Source organism: Dipodomys spectabilis, unplaced genomic scaffold, assembly GCF_019054845.1.
Source record: "Dipodomys spectabilis isolate Male_0828 unplaced genomic scaffold, ASM1905484v1 ptg000303l, whole genome shotgun sequence".
In the NCBI taxonomy this organism is placed as follows: domain Eukaryota; kingdom Metazoa; phylum Chordata; class Mammalia; order Rodentia; family Heteromyidae; genus Dipodomys; species Dipodomys spectabilis.
The window spans coordinates 2,349,608-2,361,564 of record NW_024870980.1 but is presented as its reverse complement, the minus strand read 5'-3'; positions in this window follow the sequence as shown (position 1 = coordinate 2,361,564).

The window sequence follows — 11,957 nt, the reverse complement described above, 5'->3', positions numbered from 1 at the left end:
ATTACAGTGGTGTATTGCTTGGATATTTTGATTTTGTGAAGGCTAAGAGAATTTGAAATTGTTCTCTTAGTCAAATTATAAGCCTGTAAAAATGAAGTGAACCTGATTAAATGAATTTCTTTCTGCACATTTTCTCTGGTACAGATTTCTCTGATTTAATAAATGTATACTTTATGTCATGCTGGATGCCTAACTAAGTCTGTGTGTGTGGATGATACAGTAAGAATTGCAGAATTTGCCACATAGATTTTGGAGCATAGGCTTACAGCTGGTAACTGGGCAATGATTCAGAAGACAGCTGAGGCTTAAGCTCTGATCCCTTCTACCTGTGTTCAGTTCCCAATCTCTTGTAATACACCCCTCACTTCCCATGTGGTGGTTTCTTTTTCTATCCAAAAGGTTTCTGGAGCTTCATGTTATTCTGGCCTCCTAGTAGGCCAACATGGGGGGAGTGAAAGCAAGCAAGGCAGATATGACAGAGGAATTTATTTTTTTTAATTGTGTAAATACCATACAGAGGGATTACAATTACATGGGCAAGATAATGAGTACATATCTTATCAAGCATTGTGAACTCCTCCTTTGATTCCCCTTCCCATCCCTTCCCAACTCACCACCCCCACCCCGTGGTCCCTCCTCAGACCCCCCTCCCACTAAAGTTGTAAAGTTTGTTTTTCAACATAACGTCTTGCACATCTCATTGTTGCAATGGATCCAACTGTACCACAACTTAAACAATTTGTTTTTTCACTTCTCCTGAACAAAGTATGCCAACATCAAGTGCAGTGAACACAGGGGGCATACCGTGGAGGAGGGACATAAAAAGCAACAAAGAAATAATCTTATAAATATGATAGAAACAATCACAAGAAAGAATAAATTGAATTCTTATCTTGGGGTTCATTTCGCCTAACATCAACTTATCTCACAGTTTCTGCTTGTCTCAGACAAGTACTAGTTATTGAAAATAAGAGAAACCATGATACTTATGCTTCTTTGGGCCTGGCTTACTTCATGTAAAAAAATTTTTTGGTCGGTTTTGGGGCTTGAAATCTGGGCCTGGGAACTGTCCCTCAACTCTTCAGCACAGGCTAACACTATCCCACTTAAGCCACAGTGTCCAGCTTTTACTGCTTATGTGGGGCTGAGGAATCGATCCTAGGGCCTCATGCATGCAATGCAAGCACTCTACCACTCTGCCACCTGGCAGAAGGTTTTTATCTGAAGATCCATCACACTTGGGAGCTTCTGGCTGAAAACTCCAGAAAGACAAAAGTGAAGAAACACTTAAGAGAAAATGTAAAACAGAAAGCCACAATGTTTAACCCTAAAACAAATTTCTAGGATAAGGAGACTCACAAATTGGTGTCACCTGAGGAGAAAAAGGAACTATTCAGGAAGAATGAGAAGGAAGTGGGAGGGAATAGAGAGAAAGAAACCTAGACTACCTAGAGCTGGGACCTCAATGTGAGCTTAATTTTACTGGGGAAACCAACCCCAAGGATGCAATACCTTAAAATTTTGATTACTCTCTCTCATGCTACAAAGCCTATTCCAGATCCACTTCCACTCAGCATGGTGTCCATTTTTGGGAACCAGACTGAATGCTGGAGATTCCCAGGGGATGCAAAGAGTGAAAACCACAGGGGTAAAGCTCAGAAAAGACACATGCCATCAATTCTCACATGTCATTTGTCAAAGTAAGTTCTACAAACAAGCCTGGTATCAATGGGGATGGGAATAGATATTGAGAGCATTATAATAATATCTATTATTATTATCATATAATAAGCTCACATCTATTGTTTCATCAAAGGGAGAGAGATAGCATTTCTCCCTTTTTAGGTGTATGGGACAGAGCATTCTATAGAATGTTCTTCAATTGGGGGCTCTCTGAATCTTTACTCCCAAGATTGTGGCTATGAGGTTTCGGGGAGGAGAATTACAGTAGAAAAATGAGTTCTCAAGCTGGGTACTGATGGCTGACACCTATATTCTGAGCCTGAGATCTGAGGATTATGATTTGAAGTCAGTCTGGGCAGGAAAATCCATGAGACTAATCTCCAATTAAACAAAAAGAGCCCGAACTGGATCTGTGGCTCAAATGTTAGAGTATTAGCTATGAGTGAGTGGGGGAGACAGAATCTTGACCCTAAATTTAAACCCAGGATTGGGGATGGGTGGAAATGTATTCTCAGTGCATGAAATCAAAGGTGTATGGTCAACATCACTACTGATGTTAACGTTGGGGTAGAGTTGATCAGCTTTATTCTGGAAATGATTTGTTCCACTCTTCTCTGTCCTGTATTCTTTAAAAGAAACAGCTTTGAGCAATCTATACCTAAGATGTGTGGATTGCACTGAAGCACTGGTTTCATTTTTTTCTACTTACAAAATGATACATAAATAGTGTACAAAGGAGTTTTAATTTAATATGTCGGTTTGTGAGTACATCTTGATCGATGTCATTAATTTGATCATTCTTCTCTATCTCACCCAACCCCACCCCTCCATTTATGTGGTCACATTTTCACACATGTACATTGAATATTATGACTGGATTCTCCCACTGCACCAGTTTGGCAAAGAAATTTCTTCATTGTACAGGCAAGGAATATGAAGCTGAGGACTACAAGCCCAAGACAGCATAGCTATTACTTTGCATCAAGATTATTTGACTTACAAAATCTTCACCAAAAGAAGCATTATAAAAAAGAACATGGCCAGGAACTAGAAGCATCTACCTTTGTGTGTGTGTGTGTTGGTTCTGGTGCCTGAGTGCTGTCCCTGAGCTGCTTTGCTAAAGGTTAGTACTCTACCACTTGAGCCACAGTACCACTTCCAACTTTATGGTAGTTAATTGGAGATAAGAATCTCATGGGCTTTCTTTCCTGAGCTCATTTTAACCCACAATCTTCATGCCTCAGTTTCCTGAGTAGCTAGGATTGCTGGTGTGAGCCACTTGCAGCTAGCAAAACATCTATTAGTTGTCCTAATTAAACATGTGGAGCAATTGGTCATTTGATACTGGTGACACTCAACCTTGCTAATTAGGAGGCAGAGACTTATAAGAATGATATCATGACCAGATTTGACCAAAAAAAATTCGTAAAAAACCTACAAAAACAAAGAAAGCTAGATATAGTGTAATTTTCCTGTTATCTCACTATGTGGAAGCCATAGGTAAGAGATCATTGCTCAAGGGAGGCTTGGCCTGAAAAATAATCTAAAGTGGTTAGAGCCTTAGCAATTTCAAGCACCAGTAGTGCCAAAGGAAAAAGAAAAGAAGAAAACACAAAATGAAAGGAAAGGATAAAAAGGAACTATTTGCTCTTCATTCATGATTTCATTTCATTGGATACAAGAATTGAGAGTATTTTGTATATTGTTTTAGGATTCAGGCCTCTCTAATATAAAAGCATTTATTTCAGGTAAATATTGTAATATTACTATTTATTAACTTATTATTAGACATTTAGGTTTGGAGATTGAAATCATGGTTTTGTATATATTAGTCTAGTTCTACAACTTAGCTGAACCCAAGCTCTCTTGTATAGTTTTGAAAATTTTTTATTAATTCTTCAATAGTTAGCTATTCTACTTTTCATCTTATATTTATTCTCCCACCTTTTCCTATGTATTTTAGTTTATGTGTTGAATACTCCTCAATTTTATCTTCTAAACTTAGAATTTTGCTTTTGAGTTTACAGAGAAGTCAGTTATTTGTGACATCTTTTATAATTATATACAGATATATGTATTTCATATATATGATTGATTCTTATAGTTCATTGCAATAAGCAACATTTATCTGATCATGTGCACATAGCTATTGAGCCATTGTGATCCTCTCCTAAGAATAGATTCCCTTGTTCTTGCCGTGTTAATGCTTAGAGTGCTGTTAATCCTATCCAAGTGTAATTATTTGTCTTTTACTATCTATCAGATAAACTTGTACATGTATGGGCATATCTAGTTATTAGAAATGAGGAAAACCATGCAGCATATATTTAATTGGATCTGGCTTATTTCTCTTAATAGCATTTTTCCCCCAGTCTTTCCATTTCTTCAAGAAAGGGGTAATGACATTCTTTCCCATGGAAGCACAATACAACAGAATTGAAGATCCAGAAATGAATCCACTCCTGTAGGCACATAATCTTTGATAAGGAAGTCAGAAACACAGGATGGAAGAAAAACAGCCTCTTCAAAAAATTGGTTTAACTGGCTGTACACAGAAAACTGAAATTAGATCATTTTATATCCTCCCGCAGCAGAATCAATTCCAAATGGATTGAAGAGCTCAATGAAAATCCTGATGCCTTAGGAATCTTACAAGAAGAGTTAGCGTAATCATGAGGGCTCCTTGGCATAGGTCAAAATTTCCAAAGTACATCTGGATAAATGGGATTACATCAAAGCAAAGCAATCATTTCTCAGACTCAAAAGCCATGAAAAAAAAGAGATAGTGTAGCACAGATTTATTAGGGAGAAAACCTACAGATGGGAGCCTCAGCCAATGGTAAACCCTTTCTCCCTTTTCTAACTAGGTTCATTATTATGGGTTTACATGAATATAAGTGTTTTCTGATGGGGATTATAAAGAAAACAACTAATGCTAAGACAGAGATAGTATGTGAAATGAGTTGTAGCTTGAGAAAGGGAGGGATTAAGGCACTGGTGTCTAGTTCAAAGACTTGGCTTGGTGCCAGCTAAGTAAGGTATAGCTGCACAAGGGAAGGGGAGTAAAACAGGAGTGGTTATAAACAAAAGCACTGGTCTGAAGCCTCAAAATAAGGACCGCAGTCTGTGTGGACAAAACAGTCTCTAACAATAAGTTTTATTTAAATTAACAAGCACGATTTTAAATGTTTGCAGAGTGGTATGGTATATAGTCACAGGCAATTACTCCTATGTCAGGTAATCCAATCTACTCTTTCACATGTTACACACTAGCCAGGTTTCAACACAAATGACTACAATGAGATTGTACAAATGACGCTGTGACTTTTCCCTCTTACGAATCAAAATTCTGTCTAATGATTTATGCCTTCCAGATGTTTACACATTTCTCATGATCTTTTTAATATTTTGTCTTAATTGTTGATAATCATATCACATTTTGTTGTTGTCTTGTGTGTAAATGTCATTTTTAGGGCTTGAATTCGATGTTTAATGGTCTCCCTTGTATTTTTTGCTCATGGCTGATGACACTCTATCCTTGAGTCACATGCTCACCTTCTGCTTCTTGCTGGATAATTGGAGATAAGTTTTCACATTTTTGTCTGTTTGGACTGACATTGAACTAAAATATTCAAGTCTCAGCCCCCTGAGTTCTAGGATTGTACTTATGAATGGCTAACCCCAATCTTTGCTTTATTGTTATTTTAATTATGTGGTAGAGGAAAGTGGAAGTATATTTGTGTTAAGTGTGCAATTTTCAAATACAAGTTTGAATCAACTTGATATAATATAACTGTAATCAATTTTACCAGTTAAATCATGAATATTACACATTACCACAGAAATATAATTAAAAACAAAAGGCATAATTGTTTTCTTAAAACAGTCAATGAAACCATAAATTACTTTCACTTTACAAATCATGTTTTATTTAACTTAAATTAGGTGGACCCATTGCAACAATGAGATGTACAAGTCGTTATGTCGAAAAATGAACTTTACAACTTTGGTGGGGGGGGTAGCGGTGAGGATTGGGGGGGCAGGGGGAGGATGGGAAGGGATGGGAAGGGGAAACAAAGGAGGAGGATAGGATTGATAAGAAATGTACTTATTATCTTGCCCATGCAATTGTAAACCCTCTGTACAATATTTTCCCAATAAAAAATAATATAAAAAAAGAAAAATAAATAAACTGCAAAAAATTTGGACAGGGGGCCAACATACATATTTTTCCATCATCACCTACCACATCCTCCTTCTTCTTTCCTAGGAAACACACCCAATCAATAAAAGGCATAGATATTTGGCTCTTGACCTTGAAAATGGAAGCAGAATGTTATGGATGTCTGAGATGATCATTAATAGTGTTTTACATAGTAATGTCACATGCAACAACCTATGAGTCATGCAGGTCTTAACACTACTTCCTTAGTGATGTAATAGGATGTCAGCTTTATTGGACGTAGTATTGTTTTCCACTTCCTTTCCTACCACCTGACCTAAATTATAATACATATTAACAGAAAGAAAAAGTAATGCCATCTTAAGAATCCCATTGGAACAAGACATTATGTCGAGAAGGGAACTTTACAACTTTGTGGGGGGGTGGGGGATCGGTGGGCAGGGATGGTAAGGGGAAACAAAGGAGGAGGCAACAATACTTGATAAGAAATTTACTCATTACCTTGCTCATGTAATTGTAAGCCATCTGTACTGTATTTTCATACAAAAATTATTAATATGAAAAAAAGTCATTTAGGGCTCGGGGAAAATGACTTCATTGCATGAAACCCTGGGTTCAATTCCTCAGCACCTCATAAACAGAAAAAGAAACACTGGAAATATTTCTTTTCCTCAAGTGGTAGACTTCTAGCTCAAGAACAGTTCACGGTCCCTGAGTGCAACCCTCAGGACAGGCAAAAGAGTCATTTAGCTAGTAAATGCAAAATAAAGAACCCATACTTGGAATATATTATTGCTCCTTCCAAGTGATACCTAACAATAGTCCTTAATTCATGTACTTTACTTATATTAGAATACTGTGTTGAACAAAAAAAAAAAGTTTTGTTAATAGGTCATGGCTATTAATGCCAGGAATGTGCTTGGATGTCAGGTGAAGTTTAATTCTGGAAATTGAAAGATTCCAGGATTTTGTGTGGTCAGTGCTAATCAGAAAGGGAAAGGTAATCTAAGTGAGATTTAGAGATCTTTGTGGCCAGTCATGACACCAAAAATGCAGATGCTAGTTAACATTTGTGACAGAAGAGAAGGAATAACTCCAGATGGAAGGAATAAATTATAGTAACTAAGGTATAGCAGAAACCGTTCTAGGGAACCATTTTTGGTTATTGAAGAACTAATTATAAACTAGGTTTATTCCTCATTGCTTTTATTATTCTAATCACGTAGGCTCTTCTTAATCTCTGTGATGAGTTGTATATCCTTCTATGCTGCTCTTTCATACCTGATCTCCTTTGCTTTCTAAAAATCTCAGTCTTTCTATATTTCTCTATGAACAATTTCTGATACTAAATCCACATATTCAGACATTAGACGATGCTAATGTAAGAGTCCCATAGCTCATGAGTCATTAAGGTAACAACATGGAAAAAGAGGGCATATTTATTGCTACCTCAATTTTTCTGAAAAGCTGCAATGTCATATCATTTGATTCAAATTTCCATTCTTTGTCTACATAGTGTCATTTAGTGCACATAAATGCAAATATGAGCCAGGTTCCGGTGGCTCATGCCTGTAATGCAAGCTACTCAGGAGATTGAGACCAGAGGATTGTGGTTCAAAGCCAGCCTGGTCACGAAAATCCATGAGACCCTTATCATCAATTAACCACCAGAAATCCGGAAGTGGTGCTGTAACTCAAGTGGTAGAGCACTGGACTTGAGCTGAAGAGCTAAGGGACAGCACCCAGGATCAGAGTTCAAGCCGCACGATGAACAGAACAGGTGTAAATATGACTTTAAGTTTCCTCAAAAGGAACGACAAAGTCAATAGTAATCTTCCCAAGCAGAGAAAATAATTGCAAAATGACTTTACACTAGCAAAAATGTTTCAAGTTTAAAAGTCGATACTCCTGGAAAGATAAAACATAAGAATATAAGGAAGTCTGGGAAGTTCAGGTTGCATCAAGCCTAGGCAGAACAGTCTTTGGGACATTATCTAAAATTAACCAGCCAAAAGCTGCATTGGAAGAATGGCTCAAGTAATTGAATACTAGTTATGAGCAAGATTGCTGAATAAGGGCTTGAGGTTTTTTCATACATACATACAAGCATGCATATACACACAGAGGCACTTATATGTGTAAACACACATAAGAAACAACTTTCAGAATGTGTAGAAAAGTTAGAAAATATATCCTGAGTAAGACTAGAACAAGTGATAATTTTTAATATTAGAAAGTCTTCAAGTGAACTTTCCCCAAATAAGGTTGAGAATATTACATAGGTAGGTACCAGAGATAATAAGATAGTCAACTAATTATTATTAAAGTGATCAGATCCATGGAGGAACGAATCAGAGACCCCTGCAGGTGAAATGTTCATAACCTTTGTCAAATGTTAGAACATCTTTGAAAATTGTACATAAACAGTTTAAGCACTTAGTCTAGTGGATAAGATTATCAGAGAAGTTCAGAATTGCTAGCCTGTTTCTAGATTAAAAAAACCATCACACTATGGCAGGGCAATGTGATACAAGCCTGGAAATTTAGCACTCAGACTAAGACAGAAGATTAGAGAATGGAATTATGTAGCGATATCTTCCCTGGAACAGGTAGTATAATTATCTCTCAATAAAATAAGCCAAACAACAAGAAAGAAATATACAGTTTGAAGTTTGGGCTAATTTTGTCACTATGTTTTGAGAAGTCAAGTTTCCTATCGAAATGCAACTCATATATAATCTTCAGTTGTGTTTTGAATGCTCTCTTCATTTCAGAAAATTCCTAGATGCAAAATGGCTCATGATTCCCAACTAAAAATTTGAGAAAGTAAGCATCATTCTGTTGGATTCCAATGAAATGATGAAGGATTACAAAAACTTAAGCCTGGAGAAATGGCAAAGCTCATCTAATGTAGGACTTTGTAGACCTGGCTAAATTAGAATTTACATTTAAAATAAATATATTTTGTTTGTAATTTCATATTCGATAGGATACTACAAAATGGTTTTCAAGTAGAAGGTTTAATTTAGAAATGCAAAAATGATTCTGGCATTCTATTTGCCTGGAATATTCTTTCAATTGAGGTATAATTAGAACTTAATAGATAATACCAACAGTTCATGTATAACATGATAATGTGAATAATATAGACAGTTGCCAACAAATGGATGCTATTAATTTATAAATTTAGAAAAAGTAATTTTTTGAGACATTGGTGTAACATGGTGTGAAGAGAGTAATTGTGTTACATCTTTTTTTTTCTTGTACCAATACATAACACAGGAAAAAATTTCCTTAATTACGGACCTCTGTATACAATTAGAAAAATGCTAGGTTCGAGGTTTGTTTTTATTTTGTTTTTGTAGTTTAGTTTGTCCTAGGGCTTGACCTCTGGGTCTGGGCACTGTCCCTAATCCTGTTTTTGCTCAAGGCTACACTTTTTCCACTTGAAATTCAATGCCACTTTTGTCTGGCTTTTCCTGAGCAGTTTACTGGAGATAAGAATCTAAGGAAACTTCTTTCCTGGGTGAGCTTTGAACCATAATCTTCAGATCTTAATATTCAGATATTCAGATCTCCTGAATATCTATGATAGATAAAATAACAATAATTGTGGGGCAAGTGTGCAGCAAAGATGGTGCTGAGAGGGAGTTGAGTAGGCAGAATCCGATTTGTTTATATTCAGTGCGTAAATATGTCCTGGAAGTTTAGGTGCATGATAGTGTGTGACCGTTACAGTGATTAGTTGGTTCCTTTTCCTCCCCATGCCACCCGGTCTTTTTTGCTTTTAAAAAGTGCTTGCTGTGTGTTAATAAACGAGTCCCTGCTTGACTTGACTCCCTGCTGTGTCTGCTTGTCTCCTGAGTCAAGGAAAGCTGAGGAACGGCAAGCGGAGCACTTACCTTTCCTCAGACCCCGTCCATCTTTCATGGGATGAAGACCGGATATCAGGAACCCAACTCGGGCAAGAAAGGAAAATACACTGGCTGAGGCTAAGTGGTCTCTCAGGGTAAGTAAAACCCTTAGTATGGGTAATGCTATTTCACAGAAGAAGGAGGAGGAAGCAACATTAAGCCTAGAGGGAGGAAAGGTGGACTTGGGAAGTGAGAAGGAAAAGGAATGCGTCAAATTCAACTGAGAATGCACTGAAACATGCACAGTGGAAGTCAAAACAAGGGTGAAAGTTACCCCCTCTTCTTTGGGTGCCCTGACTTTCCTAGGCTTCCACCCTATTCCCCTGATTGGGCCAGAGGTTGTGCCTTAGGAGACCTGTGAGAAGGACCTGCAAGACCCAGACCCATACCGACCTTCCATGGAGGGGCTGAGGGCTGCAGAAGAAACCTACTCGGAGGCCTGCCCTGTAAAGTAAGTCACACCTGGAAGCCCAGAACCTGGGCCCCGGAATTCACTTCCCCAACATATCCAGTCAGTCTTTCAGAGGAGCTAACAGGCCCTTGGAATGGTATCCATGGGAAGCTAAGGATCTTAAAGGGATCTGCAAGGTGGTGGCGGTGAATGGCCTGAACTCTCCTTGTGCCCATACCCTATTAGAGGACATTGCTTATCACCCATGTGTCTCTAAGGACTGGCTGGATGTGGCCAAAGCCGTCTTCACCAGTTCTCAGTTTATTAAATGGTGTGCTTTCTTTAAGGAGCCATGCAGATTTTGGGCGGAGAATAACTGGCAGGTTCAAGCCGCAATACCTATTACTTATGCAGTTTTAACAGGGATGGGGGAAGGGTACTCCACTGGGGTCCAACAGGCCACAATACCTGTCCTGTACCATGACCAGGTGAGGCAGGCCAGACTTGCCATGTGGTACAAACTGGATGATGGGCCCACTGAGTCCCCCATAGCAGGAGTGAGACAAAAACCTGGTGAGCCTCTACTTGAGTTTATAGCCCTAGTCCAACAGAGTATTAATTGCAAGCTGCCGGCAGGGGACCTCTGAGATCAGTTTGTAAAGCTACTGGTCTGGGAAGGGATGAATGCAGACCACATCATGGCCTACATGGGATTGAGAAAGAGTTCCCTGAGCAGATGGGTGGTGGCCTCACAGGATATGGGAACACAACAGCATCATTCCTAATCACTACCTTTATCCTTACAGGCTCAGACATCTGCAATGACTGAGGCTATTACCCAGGAGCTGGCAGCCCAGGGCCAAGGAACCCCAAGACCATTGGGGAGAGGGACTTGTTTTAAATGTGGGCAGGAGGGGTACTTTAAGAAAGAATGTTCACAACAATCCCCCACCAACCATCCCGGGGGGCCCAAACCGACCCCTACACCCTGCCCCAGGTGCAGGAAGGGGTTAGGAAGGTGGCTCAGTGGTAGGGTGCTTGCCTTGCATGCATGAGACCATTTCTCAGCAACACATAAGCAAGAAAAGCCACAAGTGGTGCTGTAGCTCAAGTGGTAGAGTGCTCGCTCACCTTCAGATGAAGAGCTGAGGGACAGCACCCCGCCCCAGAGTTCAAGCTCCACTACCAACAATATATATATATATATATATATATATATATATATATATATATATATATATATATATATATATATGAATATTGGTGATGCAGGAGCAGGAACTCCCTATAATCTTCAAGGCCAAGCAATTATAGAAAGAAATCACCAATGTCTTAAGGAGCAATTATAATTATTAAAACAAAAAGGAGGAGTTAGCCCCCATATACAGTTACAGATAGCTTTTTTACCATTAACATTTTAAATTTTTCCACAGGGGCAACTGAATCCTGATTTCAGAAGCACTGGGGACAACTAAACCCTAAGTCCTAAGTGAAAGTCAGGTGGAAGGACCTCCCTGACAAATCAATTGAGACAACCTGACCCCCTCGTTACTATGGGCAGGGGATTTGGATGTGTTTTTTCCATAGGGGAGACAGCCCCTTTGGGTAGAGCCGGTCAGATCTGGTTGAGTCAGCTAGAGTAGCAGTTGAAGCACATTTCCTTCTCATAGAGATGTGACCCACAGGAACGTCTGCCTAGCTTGCCAGCCATGAGTTGTCCAAGCTCCCTACATGCCCCCCGGGGGACCAATCAGTGCCTGTCACCAAGCAGTGCCTGTCACAAGTG